The following is a 15,285-nucleotide window of genomic DNA, read 5'->3' on the forward strand; positions in this document are numbered from 1 at the left end:
CGATTATTCACAATGAGTTCAGTTTGCATGCAATTGTAAGATGACTGTAATTTACCTAAATCACTGTTAAAAATGTAATATACTCTATTGTACTATTGGACTGTGCAAAATAAATTGATGCCCTCTCTGGATACGGGACTCTCCCATTCTGCCGTCAAAAAGTATATTTATCCAGTTAAAGGCCCAGTGCAGTCAAAAACGGATTTCCTGTGTGTTATATATATTTCCACAGGTTGGAATAACACTATGAAATTATGAAAATTATGATAATGCCCTTTTAGTGTAAGAGCTGTTTGAAAATGCATTTCAGCCTGTTTTGGTGGGTGGAGATTTGGCCTTCCATGGTGACATCACCATGTGGTAAATTACTTTATAGACCAATAAAAAAAGGGTTCCAAACCTCTCTGCCAATAACAGCTATTTTTCAGTTTTCCCCTCCCTATTCAGACCACTCCCAGACAGTCCTAGCAAAATTCTTGCTTGAGAAATTACCCTATTTTTGTTTATTTTTTACCATTTAATTGAGAACAATCCCAGTAAGGTACTTAATTGTTACCCAAAAATTATTTGATATTGAGATAAAAATGGCTGCATTAGACCTTAACATGATCAGTTACAAGACAAGCCCTCTATCTGTCTGATGTTTTGTCAGCTGAAGATGCACAGCAGAGCTCCTTGGAAGATTGGAGGTCCTTTCCTGTGATGTAAACCCTATACAAGTGAGAAGTTGTTGACTTTATTTCATATGTTTCCCAGATTTGATGAGTTTTACGTGCATGAGATGGTTTGCATTATGCATGAACCATATGTTGAGCGGTGGCATGCATCACTGTAGACAGCTGGAAGTAACTCGAGCCACTTAGTCACGTATCAGTACTGGCATCCTTGTCATTTCCCATAGCCATCCTCAACCAAGAAGAATCTACCCATTGTTTTAATTTCTGTGAGCCCTGTGTTAACCCAGCAATGCCTTGCTGATTGCTGCAGAGATATTTAGGAACATTTTAGATTTGTCTTTGTCCACATAACACTCGTCTTGTGACATCCAAGTCTGTGTGTGTATGTGTGTATTTGTTTGTGTATTGAGGGGGGTTAGTTGGTAGAGTTCGAGAGAGAAGCTGCACCTGCCCTATATGTCAACACAGGGGTCTGGAGCAGACACTCAAGTAGAGAGATGGCTTTCACACCACTGCCCTCACTAAAGCTGCTTACTTTTCTAAGACAACAATAACCGCTCTGCTGTGCTGTGGAATGGCCAGGGCCAGGGCCATTCTTCCACACAATAACCTGGGCGCCTGCTCTGTGTGGGCCCCAGATTAACTCTCGACTGAGCCTTGCTATGTTCAGGTTTACTGGCTTTCCTCATGTCCCCTTGTTTATTGGGGTTTAGAGATTCCTGGATGCTTTCTAACTGTCTGTTTTACACATAGAGACAGGATCCCCTGTGGGGGGTTGTTTAGAGGTTACAGCGGGGTAGTAAAGAGGTCAGGGAGAAACTGTCAGTCTATTTCCTTTCTCTGGCCTTGGGAAACAGCACCACAAGTCGTTTGCATATTTTTAGTGTCCGAGCTGTTTTTCTCAATATGAATCCACAGGAAACGATGCAGTTATTTCCAGTTTATAGGATCTTTCATTTCTCTGATGGATTACTTGTAGTCTCTTTTTTCTTTCCCTTCTTCACATAAGATCATGTCCAGCACAGAGTTGGTCAATATAATAGTCTGGAAGCCATCATTTTTATGTGTTAGTGCTTAAAACTCTGGACCATAAAATTACTACACAACCTTCTTCAGACATTTGCTTCATGCTGCTGAGTATCAACCGTGTGTCTTCAGCTGTGATTTGGGTGTGAAAGGAATGTAGGCCTTAGTGTTATTTCTTTTCTCTTCGCCATCGGTGAGACTATACTAATGGGCACACATCTCTTTATGCCGATCTGAGATACCTTAATGTATTACCTCAGATAGTAAACACTATAGGCTAAAAATATATACAGGGGTTATTTTCTGATGTGGAACTTTACTGAAGGCTCTCTTCAAAATTTAGAAGTCATCATGTTTGAATGGACAACTTGTTTTTCTTTTTTAGTGTTTAAGGGCTGGCATAGAATTTCTGTTTTGGTAAAGTGCAAATCGGGATATTCAGTTGGCGCTGACCCCTCTTCCCTCTGTGACAGACCAGTCCTTCCCAAGGCCTTGCCAGGTGCATTCAGATGTGAAGGTACTCATAAACCTTGTAAGCAGTCATGCTGATTCACATTAAACCTGTCTCACCGATTGCATGGCAGATACTATCAACAGACATCCTACCTGCCCCTCCACATTCCTCCCTGTGTTTAGGAATTACACATGCTCATCACAATACCACCCACTACTTCACCATGTTCTGTCATCATCTGATGATTGACAGACTGACCAATCACCCTATTGTGCTAGCGGATAGTGAAGGTCACACTGTTGTGTTAAAAAAGCTACTGTAAATAAAAATACTAATAGCAAGGCCTCCCGAGTGGCACGGTGGTCTAAGGCACTGCATTGCAGTGCTAGCTTTTGCCACTAGAGATTTTGGGTTCGAGTACAGGCACTGTCGCAGTCGGCCGCGACCCGGAGACTCATGGGGAGGCGCGCAATTGGCCCAGGGGAGGGTTTGGCCGACAGGAATGTCCTTGTCCCATCGCGCACTAGCGACTCCTGTGGTGGGCCGGGTGCAATGCATGCCACGGTTGCCAAGTGTACTGTATTTCCTCCGACACATTGGTGCGGCTGGCTTCCGGGTTAAGTGGGCATTGTGTCAAGAAGCAGTGTGGCTTGGTTGGGTTGTGTTTCAGAGGATGCATGGCTCTCGACCTTTGCCTCTCCCAAGTACAGGAGTTGCAATGATGAGACAAGACTGTAACGACTAATTGGATACCATGAAATTGGGGAGAAAAAGCGGCAAATAAATAAATACTAATAGCAAAAAAATTATCAAAAACACCCAATAACAGAAAACATATTTGTGCACATTAAAATTGTCTTAACCAGACTGTTGTCCTTTTTCTCCACTGATTCTGCAACGCAATTATCACTTATAGTGAAAGGACTTGTACATGCCAATAAAAACAAGTAATTTCTACTTAGCACTGGCCTACTTACTTTCTAATGCTTGACTGTGCAGCTGCACTGTGCTCTGAAAAACAAACAGTGCTGTGCAGCTGGGCTCTTCAAGACACAGGGAAAGGGGAATTTTAATCCCATGTTTTTTTTGTTCTTTGGCAGCAGTCAAATGTATTTGGTCGTAAGAGAGGAAATGCACCGCACCATCTGAAGGGGCTGGGGAAGTGGGAAAGTCATGCCACAGCCAGTTGTAGACGAAGAAACACAACGTGCCAGGAAATTAATCCGAAGGGGTCAAAGTGCACCCAGAATAGTCAAACCACACAGAGCCTAATCAGTTCAGTTAGTGGCACATTGCTAGCAGACCTTAACATTTTAGGCCAATGGCCCAGCCCCAGAAACACACATGATGATATATACTACTCTGGGCTTGCGATTAGTTTATAAAAGCTAACATGCAGCAATGTAGGTTTTATAATAGTGACAGCATTGTATGCCTCCTAAACATGTGACAAAGTACTGAAACCAGATCCATTTCCTGTAGCCTGATATGAAAATAAACTATCCATGGACCCTAAAACCAGTAGTAGTAGTATTCACTGTAGCATTTACTGTGGTATACTATAGTATATTGTAGTATTTACAGTTAACTATGGTATTTACTGTACTGTTTTTGCAGACTAATATACTGTTGTGTTTTGCAGACTGTACTAGACTGTAGTCTTTACTGTTGTGTTTTTGCAGACTGTAATATACTGTAGCATTTACTGTAGTGTTTTTGCAGACTGTAATATACTGTAGTATTTACTGTAGTGTTTTGCGGACATTACTGGGTTATTTTTTAATTATCTTTAACATCAAAGTGGAGGCTTTCTCCTTCAGGAAACCTACTGGAGAAATACTAGAAGATCAAATGTTCCATAACCTGTACAGTTGTGTCCAAAAGTTTTGAGAATGACACAAATATTAATGTTCAAAGTCTGCTGCCTCAGTTTGTATGGTGGCAATTTGAATACACTCCAGAATGTTATGAAGAGTGATCAGATGAATTGGAATTAATTGTAAAGTCCCTCTTTGCCATGCAAATGAACTGAATCCCCCAAAAAACATTTCCACTGCATTTCAGCCCTGCCACAAAATGACCAGCTGACATCGTCAGTGATTCTCTTGTTAACACAGGTGTGAGTGATGACGAGGACAAGGCTGGAGATCACTCTATCATGGTGATTGAGTTCAAATAACAGACGGGAAGCTTCAAAAGGAGGGTGGTGCTTGGAATCATTGTTCTTCCTCTGTCAAACATGGTTACCTGCAAGGAAACATGTGCCATCATCATTGCTTTGCACAAAAAGGGCTTCACATGCAAGAATATTGCTGCCAGTAAGATTGCATCTAAATCAACCATTTATCGGATCATCAAGAACTTCAAGGAGAGCGGTTCAATTGTTGTGAAGAAGCCTTCAGGGCCCCCAAGAAAGTCCAGCAAGCGCCAGGACCGTCTCCTAAAGTTGATTCAGCTGCGGGATCGGGGCACAACCAGTACAGAGCTTGCTCAGGAATGGCAGCAGGCAGGTGTGAGTGCATCTGCACGCACAGTGAAGCAAAGACTTTTGGAGGATGGCCTGGTGTCAAGAAGGGCAGCAAAGAAGCCACTTCTCTCCAGGAAAAACATCAGGGACAGACTGATATTCTGCAAAAGGTACAGGGATTGGACTGCTGAGGACTGGGGTAAAGTCATTTTCTCTGATGAATCCCCTTTCCGATTGTTTGGGGCATCCGGAAAAAAGCTTGTCCGGAGAAGACAATGTGAGCGCTACCATCAGTCCTGTGTCATATGCCAACAGTAAAGCATCCTGAGACCATGTGTGGGGTTGCCTCTCAGCCAAGGGAGTGGGATCACTCACAATTTTGCCTAAGAACACAGCCATGAATAAAGAAGGGTACCAACACATCCTCCGAGAGCAACTTCTCCCAACCATCCAGGAACAGTTTGGTGACGAACAATGCCTTTTCCAGCATGATGGAGCACCTTGCCATAAGGCAAAAGTAATAACTAAGTGGCTCGGGAAACAAAACATCGATATTTTTGGTCCATGGCCAGGAAACTACCTAGACCTTAATCCCATTGAGAATTTGTGGTCAATCCTCAAGATGTGGGTGGACAAACAAAAACCCACCAATTCTGACAAACTCCAAGCATTGATTATGCAAGAATGTGCAGCCATCAGTCAGGATGTGGCCCATAAGTTAATTGACAGCATGCCAGGGCAGATAGCAGAGGTCTTGAAAAAGAAGGGTCAACACTGCAAATATTGACTCTTTCCATCAACTTCATGTAATTGTCAATAAAAGCCTTGGACACTTATGAAATGCTGGTAATTATACTTATTCCCTAGTAACATCTGACAAAAATATCTAAAGACACTGAAGCAGCAAACTTTGTGGAAAATGTATATTTGTGTCATTCTCAACCTTTGGCCACGACTGTAAGTAGGTAGGACTTGGGTCTGAAGGGATGGTTCAGCGCTTCTGGTATTTTCTATAACCTGTAGGCAACAAAATATATTGTCTATACTTAGCATTTAGGTTTCTCACTTATGGGTGGCACAAATTGTAATATGGGGAGGGGAATGGACACGATATATGCTAATTAAATATTGGAGAAATTACTATAGTTAAAAAGTGTGAAATGTAGTGTTTTTGCAGACATTACTGTAGTATTTACTACAGTATTTATTTTGCGGATAATACTGTAGTATTTACTATACTATTCTAAAGTATACTACAACATTTTATAGTAAGATCTACACATGATCGAGGGATACTACAGAATTTTATAGTTAATACTGTAGTATTCTATAGTAACTGTAGTATTTATTCATGAGGGTATGTAAACTCAAGCTGCAAGTATCGTGCTCAGAATTGCCTTTGAATGGAACAAATAAGCCTAGCCACATGTAACAACACTGGATCATATTTTAGTTGCCTATCACTTTAAGCCATCACACGAATACAACTACAAGGAACACAGAAGAACCATTTTCTGTGTGCAAAAACAGTTTGAATACTTTAGAAGTAGAATGTCAATCTATTGAGTAGCAATTAGTTCATAGAAGTAAGAGCTTTAAGCACTTTGAGAGCTGCAATATTATTACACAAATATTGTTAACCATTTTCAATCTTTATAACTGACTGTAATGTACTGTAACAACCTGTGACCTGTGTGTTGATGATGCAACAGATAACATGTCAAGATGAACATGCAGTAAGCTTACAATACCCTAGCCAAAGAGCATCTGAAATTTCACACAAAGCTACAGTCCAGGTACCATTAAAAAAAGATGAATGTGTCTCTGAGAATGTCCAGAGACAACACATAAAGACACAAGGTTTGAGGACAGACTGGAGGTCTTAAATCTCTCTTTGGTTAAACTGTACTAAGCTCAAGGGCAAGAGCATGTGTGAACTGAATATAGAATTAATTAACTTATGCCCCTATAAAGCAAGCAGAAAATGTAGCCCCACATCAAACTAATTTAGATTAGGCTATGCACAATGTCGATGCACATTTTATGAGAAATGTTGTATTGTAAAAAATAAAATAAATAACACACACACCAAATGTGAAACATGATTAAAACATTGTACTCTACTGCTTTAGATGTATCCTGGCTGTCATACATTTCCGCCACTTCTCTCTCTCTCTCTTGGAAAATCACTCTTTCCTCCATATACTTGGCTTCTATTATTCTGATTTTAAGCCACAGGTACCCAGTGTGGCTAAAAAAGCTCTGATGCACTTATATGCCCCACTTCAGTTGAGTGCAAGGCCTCTCCTATAAACTATAATAACTTTAGCAAGAGCCTCAGCTTGAGAAAAGGTGTAGGAGAATGATGCATTATTGAGTTGAAGTCGAAAGTTTACATACACTTAGGTTGGAGTCATTAAAAATAGTTTTCAACCACTCCACAAATTTCTTGTTAAACCTCTCTGGGATCATTCGGGACGCTAGCGTCCCACCTTGCAAACAGCCAGTGAAATTGCAGGGCGCCAAATTCAAAACAACAGAAATCTCATAATTAAAATTCCTCAACCATACAAGTATTTTACACAATTTTAAAGATACACTTCTCGTTAATCCAACCACAGTGTCCGATTTCAAAAAGGCTTTTCGGCGAAAGCAGAACATATCATTATGTTAGGTCAGCAACTAGTCACAGAAAGCATTCAGCCATTTTCCAAACAAAGAGAGGTGTCACAAAAAGCAGAAATATAGATCAAATTAACCACTAACCTTTGACGATCTTCATCAGAAGACACTCCCAGGACTCAATGTTACACAATACATGTATGTTTTGTTAGATCAAGTTCATATTTATATCCAAAAACCTCAGTTTACATTGGCGCCATGTTCAGAAATGCCTCCAAAACATCCGGAGAAATTACAGAGAGCCACATCAAATAACAGAAATACTCATCATAAACGTTGATGAAAGATACATGTTTTACATAGAATTAAAGATAAACTTGTTCTTAATGCAACCGCTGTGTCAGATTTCAAAAAAGCTTTACGGCAAAAGCACAATATTTAATAATCTGAGAACAGCGTTCAGCCACAAAAGCAAGCCATACAGTTACCCGCCAAAGTGTGGAGTCAACAAAAGTCATAAATAGCATTATAAATCTCCACTTACCTTTGCTGATCTTCGTCGAAATGCACTCCCAGGACTCCCACAAGAAATGTTTGTTTTGTTCGATTACGTCTATACTCATGTCCAAATACCTCCGTTTTGTTTGCACGTTTAGTTCACTATTCCAAAGGCACAATGCGCGAGTGCAAAATCCAGATGAAAAGTCAAGAGTTCCATTACAGTTTGTAGAAACATGTCAAACGATGTTTACAATCAATCCTTAGGGTATTTTTTATAATAAATCTTCAATAATATTCCAACCGGACAATAGGATATTTATTACAAAGGAAAAAGAAGGAACAGAGTGCCCGCATGACCACGCAGTAAACAACTGATTGGCCTCAACCTAGTCCACTTGTTGAAACAGCTCTTATTCGACACCCTTCCAGAATAGAAGCCTCAAACAGCTTTCTAAAGACTGTTGACATCTGCTGGAAGCTATGGGAAGTGCAATCTGGCCCCAAAAACACAGCATATTGGATAGGCAATAACTTAAATGAAACTACAAACCTTAGATTTCCCACTTCCTGGTTGGATTTGTCTCAGGTTTTCGCCTGACATATGAGTTCTGTTATACTCACAGATATCATTTGAACAGCTTTATAAACTTCAGAGTGTTTTCTATCCAATACTAATAATAATATGCATATATTAGCATCTGGGACAGAGTAGCAGGCAGTTTACTCTGGGCACCTTATTCATCCAAGCAACTCAATACTGCCCCCCTGTCACCAAGAAGTTTTAACAAACTATAGTTTTGGCAAGTCGGTTAGGACATCTACTTTGTGCATGACAAGTAATTTTTCCAACAATTGGTTACAGACAGAGTATTTCACTGTATCACAATTCCAGCGGGTCAGAAGTTTACGTACACCGAGTTGACTGTGCCTTTAAAAAAACAGCTTGGAAAATTCCAGAAAATGATGTCATGGCTTTAGAAGCTTCTGATAGGCTAACTGACATCATTTGAGTCAATTGGAGGTGTACCTGTGGATGTATTTCAAGGCCTGCCTTCAAACTCAGTGCCTCTTTGTTTGACATCATAGGAAAATCAAAAGAGATCAGCCAAGACCTCAGAAAAACAATTGTAGACCTCCACAAGTCTGGTTCATCCATGGGAGCAATTTCCAAATGCCTGAAGGTACCACATTCATCTGTACAACCAATAGTACGCAAGTATAAACACCATGGGAGCACGCAGCCATCATAGCGCTCAGGAAGGAGACACGTTCTGTCTCCTAGAGATGAACATACTTTGGTGCGAAAAGTGCAAATCAATCCCAGAACAACAGCAAAGGACCTTGTGAAGATGCTGGAGGAAACAAGTACAAAAGTATCTATATCCACAGTAAAACGAGTCCTATATCGACATAACCTGAAAGGCCGCTCAGCAAGGGAGAAGCTACTGCTCCAAAACCGCCATAAAAAAAACAGACTACGGTTTGCAACTGCACATGGGGACAAAGATCCAACTTTTTGGAGAAATGTCCTCTGGTCTGATGAAACAAAAATATAACTGTTTGGCCATAATGTTATGTTTGGAGGAAAAAGGGGGAGGCTTGCAAGCCGAAGAACTCCATTCCAACCGTAAAGCACGGGGGTGGGAGCATCATATTGTGGGGGTGCTTTGCTGCAGGGGGGAATGGTGCACTTCACAAAATAGATGGCATCATGAGGTGGGAAAATGATGTGGATATATTGAAACAACATCTCAAGACATCAGTCAGGAAGTTAAAGTCTGGTCACAAATGGGTCTTCCAAATGGACAATGACTCCAAGCATACTTTTCCAAGTTGTGGCAAAATGGCTTAAGGACAACAAAGTTAAGGTATTGGAGTGGCCATCACAAAGCCCTGTCCTCAATCCTATAGAAAATGTGTAGGCAGAACTGAAAAAGCATGTGCGAGCAAGGAGGCCTACAAACCCGACTCCATTACACCATCTCTGTCAGGAGGAATGGGCCAAAATTCTCCAAACTTATTGTGTGAAGGTTGTGGAAGGCTACCCGAAATGTTTGACCCAAGATAAACCATTTAAAGGCAATTCTACCAAATACTAATTGAGTGTATGCAAACTTCTGACCCACTGGGAATGTGATGAAATAAATAAAAACTAAAATAAATAATTCTCTCTACTATTATTCTGACATTTCGCATTCTTAAAATAAAGTGGTGATCCTGAATGACCTAAGACAGGGAATTTTTACTTGGATTAAATGTCATGAATTGTGAAAAACTGAGTTTAAATGTATTTGGCTAAGTTGTATGTAAACTTCTGACTTCAACTGTAGGTATGCATTACCAAACAAGCAGTTGTGGTCAGCTGCCGTTGTTTTACACAGCATTGCAGTTGCAAGAGAGAACAAGTCTGAGATGTTTCTGCTTCTTCTTTGTATACACAATTTCCTTCAATATTCTTCTGATAAAGCTGTTAATTTATCAACTCTTCAGCATGATTTTCAGACAGTATTGACTTTGCCAGACCTGGTGCTCTGTAGCTGAGGTATAGTATTGTATGCTAGAGAATCCAAGATACAAGCCATCCTTTCTTAGTTGCTTTATCTCTTTAATGATCTATGTTACGCCCAATTTGGTCAAAATGCACTACCCATACTTCTGTGGGAAGTTGTCCCCATCTGAAGGAAATCACTATATTAAAGGACCTAATAAAGACACACAAAGAAAGCAAAGAGGGAACAGTGGTCTACTCAGATGAAGAGTTGACTAAAGGCAACCAGGAAATGTATCATGAAATGGTCAGTCATTTTATTGTAGCCAGAAACCCTGAAACACATTCTTGAAATAAGGGTGTTTCAGAATAAAAGAGAAAGGCAAGAGAGCAAAAATAATCCATTTTAATATTTTATTTTTTCTAGAGGGGAAAGCTCTTTATCATGCTTCACATCCAACCTCTCACCTCCCCCTTTCGGCCTTAAGGAGCATCCTGTGACCTCTAACCTCCTGGACAATGGAGGCCAGGACATTTCCCAGTGAGCAGCGACGTAGCCAACAACAGGAACATGAGATGTGCTCCTGGGAAACAAACTGTTTATTGTGTGACAGGATGGACAAGGCCCTCCATCTCCCACTCACTTAGTTTCACACACACTCATGTGCACATAGTTACATACACACTCACAAATGCCTCCTGTTGATTCGGGAAATGTAAGAACGTCTCCACCTACACTACCATTCGAAAGTTTGGGATCACTTAGAAATGTCCTTTGTTTTTGAAAGAGACCATTTTTTTTATAAATAACATCAAATTGATCAGAAAACAGTGTAGACATTGTTAATGTTGTAAATGACTATTGTAGCTGGAAAAGGCTGATTTTTATGGAATATCTACATAGCCGTACAGAGGCCCATTATCAGCAACCATCACTGCTGTGTTCCAATGGCACGTTGTGTTAGTTAATCCAAGTTTATCATTTTAAAAGGCTAATTTATCATTACAAAACCCCTTTGCAATTGCTGGCACAGCTGAAAACTGTTGTTCTGATTAAAGAAAGAATCAAACTGGCCTTCTTTAGACTAGTTGAGTAACTGGAGCATCAGCATCTGTGGGTTCGATTACAGGCTCAAAATGGCCAGAAACAAAGACCTGGCCAGCATCCCGGAGTCGCCTCTTCACTGTTGATGTTGAGGCTGGTGTTTTGTGGGTACTATTTAATGAAGCTGCCAGTTGAGGACTTGTGAGGCGTCTGTTTCTCAAACAAGACACTCTAATGTACTTGTCCTCTTGCCCAGTTGTGCACTGGGGCCTCCTACTCTTTCTATTCTTGTTAGAGCCAGTTCGCTCTGTTTTGTGAAGGGAATAGTACACAGCGTTATAACGGATCTTCAATTTCTTGGCAATTTCTTGCATGGAATAGACTTAATTTCTCAGAACAAGAATAGACTGATGAGTTTCAGAAGAAAGGTCTTTGTTTCTAGCCATTTTGAGCCTGTAATCGAACCCACACATGCTGATGCTCCAGATACTCAACTAGTCTAAAGGACAGTTGTATTGCTTCTTCAAACAGAACAACAGTTTTCAGCTGTGCTAACATAATTGCAAAAGGGTTTTCTTATGATCCATTTTAATATGATAAACTTAGATTAGCTAACACAACTTGCCATTGGAACACAGTAGTGATGGTTGCTGATAATGGGTCTCTATACCACTATGTTGATATTCCATTAAAAATCTGCCGTTTCCAGGTACAATAGTCATTTACAACACTAACAATGTCTACACTGTATTTCTGATCAATTTCATGTTATTTTAATGGACAAAAATATCTGCATCTCTTTCAAAAACAAGGACATTTCTAAGTGACCCCAAACTTTTGAACGGTTGTATATGTCTTGTCAAAACCTGTTACTCTGAAATGTTTTACAACAAATAGGGATTCTCCCTTCACTTTTCTGTGGGCTTCTGTGTCTGGTCATATGGGGGATGGTCCTCGGTTTCTGGTAAGGAGTGGGGGGACATATATTTTTCACAAGATATTGCATACATCCAAGTGCATCAACTAAACATGTTGAAGGACTTTAGTTTTCTTTTTTGCTAGCCTTATGCCTTTCTTTTTGTATTGCTTGACTGTCCCCCTTATTTTGTGGTCGACTCATGAAGTAAATGGTCCTTCTCTATCTGTTGTTGTTTTTATTCAATAAAGCATAAAAAGCCCTGTGTCTGTTCTTGGTTTCAAGGACACAGTCAATAGGGAGGGCACTTCCTTTGTGAAGAAATAAAGTGCATTTTCTTACAAAACCCCTTGGTCCTGTATGGTTCAGTTGGTAGAGCATGTGCTTGCACCGCCAGCGTTGTGGGTTTGATTCCCGCGGCCACCCAAAATGTATATACGCATGCCTGTAAGTCACTTTGGATGAAAGCGCCTGCTAAATGTTATATTAATTTCATGTATATTTGAATTAACACAGTTGAGAATTTCCCCTTAGGAATGTAAGCACTTAGAATCAATTGATGAAGACAACGGCCTATGCATGTAAACATTTCTGTCCACAGTTTTTTTAAATATCTAATCTACAGCAAATAGGAGTAAAGAAGTAAATAGAAGCTTGTAAATTCCACAGTGTTGTGGCAGCAGTATTCAGAAACACTTCTTCTTCTCGTAATGGAAGGTGAGTGTCAGCATGGTGTCAATAAACACAGCAAAGCCCACAAATACTGCCTTCCCACTGGGCACGATGTCAGTTCCATGTCTAGTTTTTATTTACGTTTGGTTGAGTTGGCAACTAATGTGAATTCAACGTGAAATCAACAAAACGTTTCACCAGGTCATTAGGTTAAAAGTTGGGTAAAAAAATAAAGAATAATCCCATTACATTTTTTTGTTGAAATTACGTGGTTCAACCAGTTTTTGCCCAGCGGGAAGAGCTGCACTATGGTCTCATGTTACTGCTTTTTATTATTATCACATGGCTGGGTTGGTTAAGGTAGACAACAGTTAACATCAGTGTAGTACATCGCTGGCTGATTAGACTTGTACCAGATGTTCTATTTGGTAATGCCACGGTCTGTCTATTTGAGAGGAAATCTCTTATTTGTTTCTAAAAGAAGCTTAGCAAAATTGGACAACCTAGATATATTTTTTTAAATACACTTTTTTCTCACTTTTCCTACTAGCACTGACTTTGCTGATAACTACTTTGTTGGTGAAAATGTACTTGCTACGATTGTGATATTTTGTTGTCTCACCTAGCTATCTTCAGAGGAATGCACTATTGTAAGGCGCTCTGGATAAGAGTGTCTGCTAAATGACTAAAATGCATGAATGTAAATGTAGAAGACAAACAGCATGAAAGCATTTACTTGTGTTCAGGCTGTGACTGTTCCAGAGACTGCAACAACTGTGTCAGTTAATGCTCAGGACAATTCATTAGTAAGGCTCTGGAGACCACTCATAGCAAGGACAGTGTAGTAAAACAACTTTTCCAGCAGGCACATTGCCAGCCTCGCAGTTAAACAGACAGACACAAGGGGTGCATTGCTCCTCCCTAAAATGCTTACCCCCCAAGGATTACTGGCTCTGGTTGAGTGTGAAAGTTTTCCTCGTTCCTCAACATGTTTGATGGGTTGAATATCACATCGAGAAAGAGAGTCTTTATTATTTTGGAACTTCTGTGACTGGATTGTTTACTGTTCATTTTTTATGTTTATTTCACTTTTGTACATAATCTACCTGACTTGCTTTGGCAATGTTAACATATGTTTCCCATGCCAATAAAGCCCCTTGAATAGAATAGAATAGAATAGAGAGGGGGGGGGCAATTTGGCTCACCATCTCCTCATCCAATGTATTTTTAGAAGCTCTGAGAAGTTCTTTGGGCTGTAATGTTCATAGCTCCTTGGGGGGGATGGGTACTCATGTCTGTCTGAGACTATGGGGGGCTGGAATAAAACTTGGGGGAGGGAGGAGGGCTGACTGCTCTAATTGTTGTTACAATGGTCTCCCTGATAAACATGCTGATGTAATCCTGTGGAGGACAATGGGATTCGTTATTTGACAAAAAGGTGATAAAAGTGTTCATGATGGCTGTTTGATTTGGCCCACCTCTTTAGCACATCCTCTTCTTTACTTTATATTAGTCAGTTACAGAGGTGTTATACAGAATACCTTTACTTTATATTAGTCAGTTACAGAGGTGTTATACAGAATACCTTTACTTTATATTAGTCAGTTACAGAGGTGTTATACAGAATACCTTTACTTTATATTAGTCAGTTACAGAGGTGTTATACAGAATACCTTTACTTTATATTAGTCAGTTACAGAGGTGTTATACCTTTACTTTATATTAGTCAGTTAGAGAGGTGTTATACAGAATACCTTTACTTTATATTAGTCAGTTACAGAGGTGTTATACAGAATACCTTTACTTTATATTAGTCAGTTAGAGAGGTGTTATACAGAATACCTTTACTTTATATTAGTCAGTTACAGAGGTGTTATACCTTTACTTTATATTAGTCAGTTAGAGAGGTGTTATACAGAATACCTTTACTTTATATTAGTCAGTTACAGAGGTGTTATACCTTTACTTTATATTAGTCAGTTAGAGAGGTGTTATACAGAATACCTTTACTTTATATTAGTCAGTTAGAGAGGTGTTATACAGAATACCTTTACTTTATATTAGTCAGTTAGAGAGGTGTTATACAGAATACCTTTACTTTATATTAGTCAGTTAGAGAGGTGTTATACAGAATACCTTTACTTTATATTAGTCAGTTAGAGAGGTGTTATACAGAATACCTTTACTTTATATTAGTCAGTTAGAGAGGTGTTATACAGAATACCTTTACTTTATATTAGTCAGTTACAGAGGTGTTATACCTTTACTTTATATTAGTCAGTTACAGAGGTGTTATACCTTTACTTTATATTAGTCAGTTAGAGAGGTGTTATACAGAATACCTTTACTTTATTTTAGTCAGTTACAGAGGTGTTATACAGAATACCTTTACTTTATATTAGTCAGTTACAGAGGTG

Source organism: Oncorhynchus kisutch, linkage group LG8 (genome assembly GCF_002021735.2).
Source record: "Oncorhynchus kisutch isolate 150728-3 linkage group LG8, Okis_V2, whole genome shotgun sequence".
In the NCBI taxonomy this organism is placed as follows: domain Eukaryota; kingdom Metazoa; phylum Chordata; class Actinopteri; order Salmoniformes; family Salmonidae; genus Oncorhynchus; species Oncorhynchus kisutch.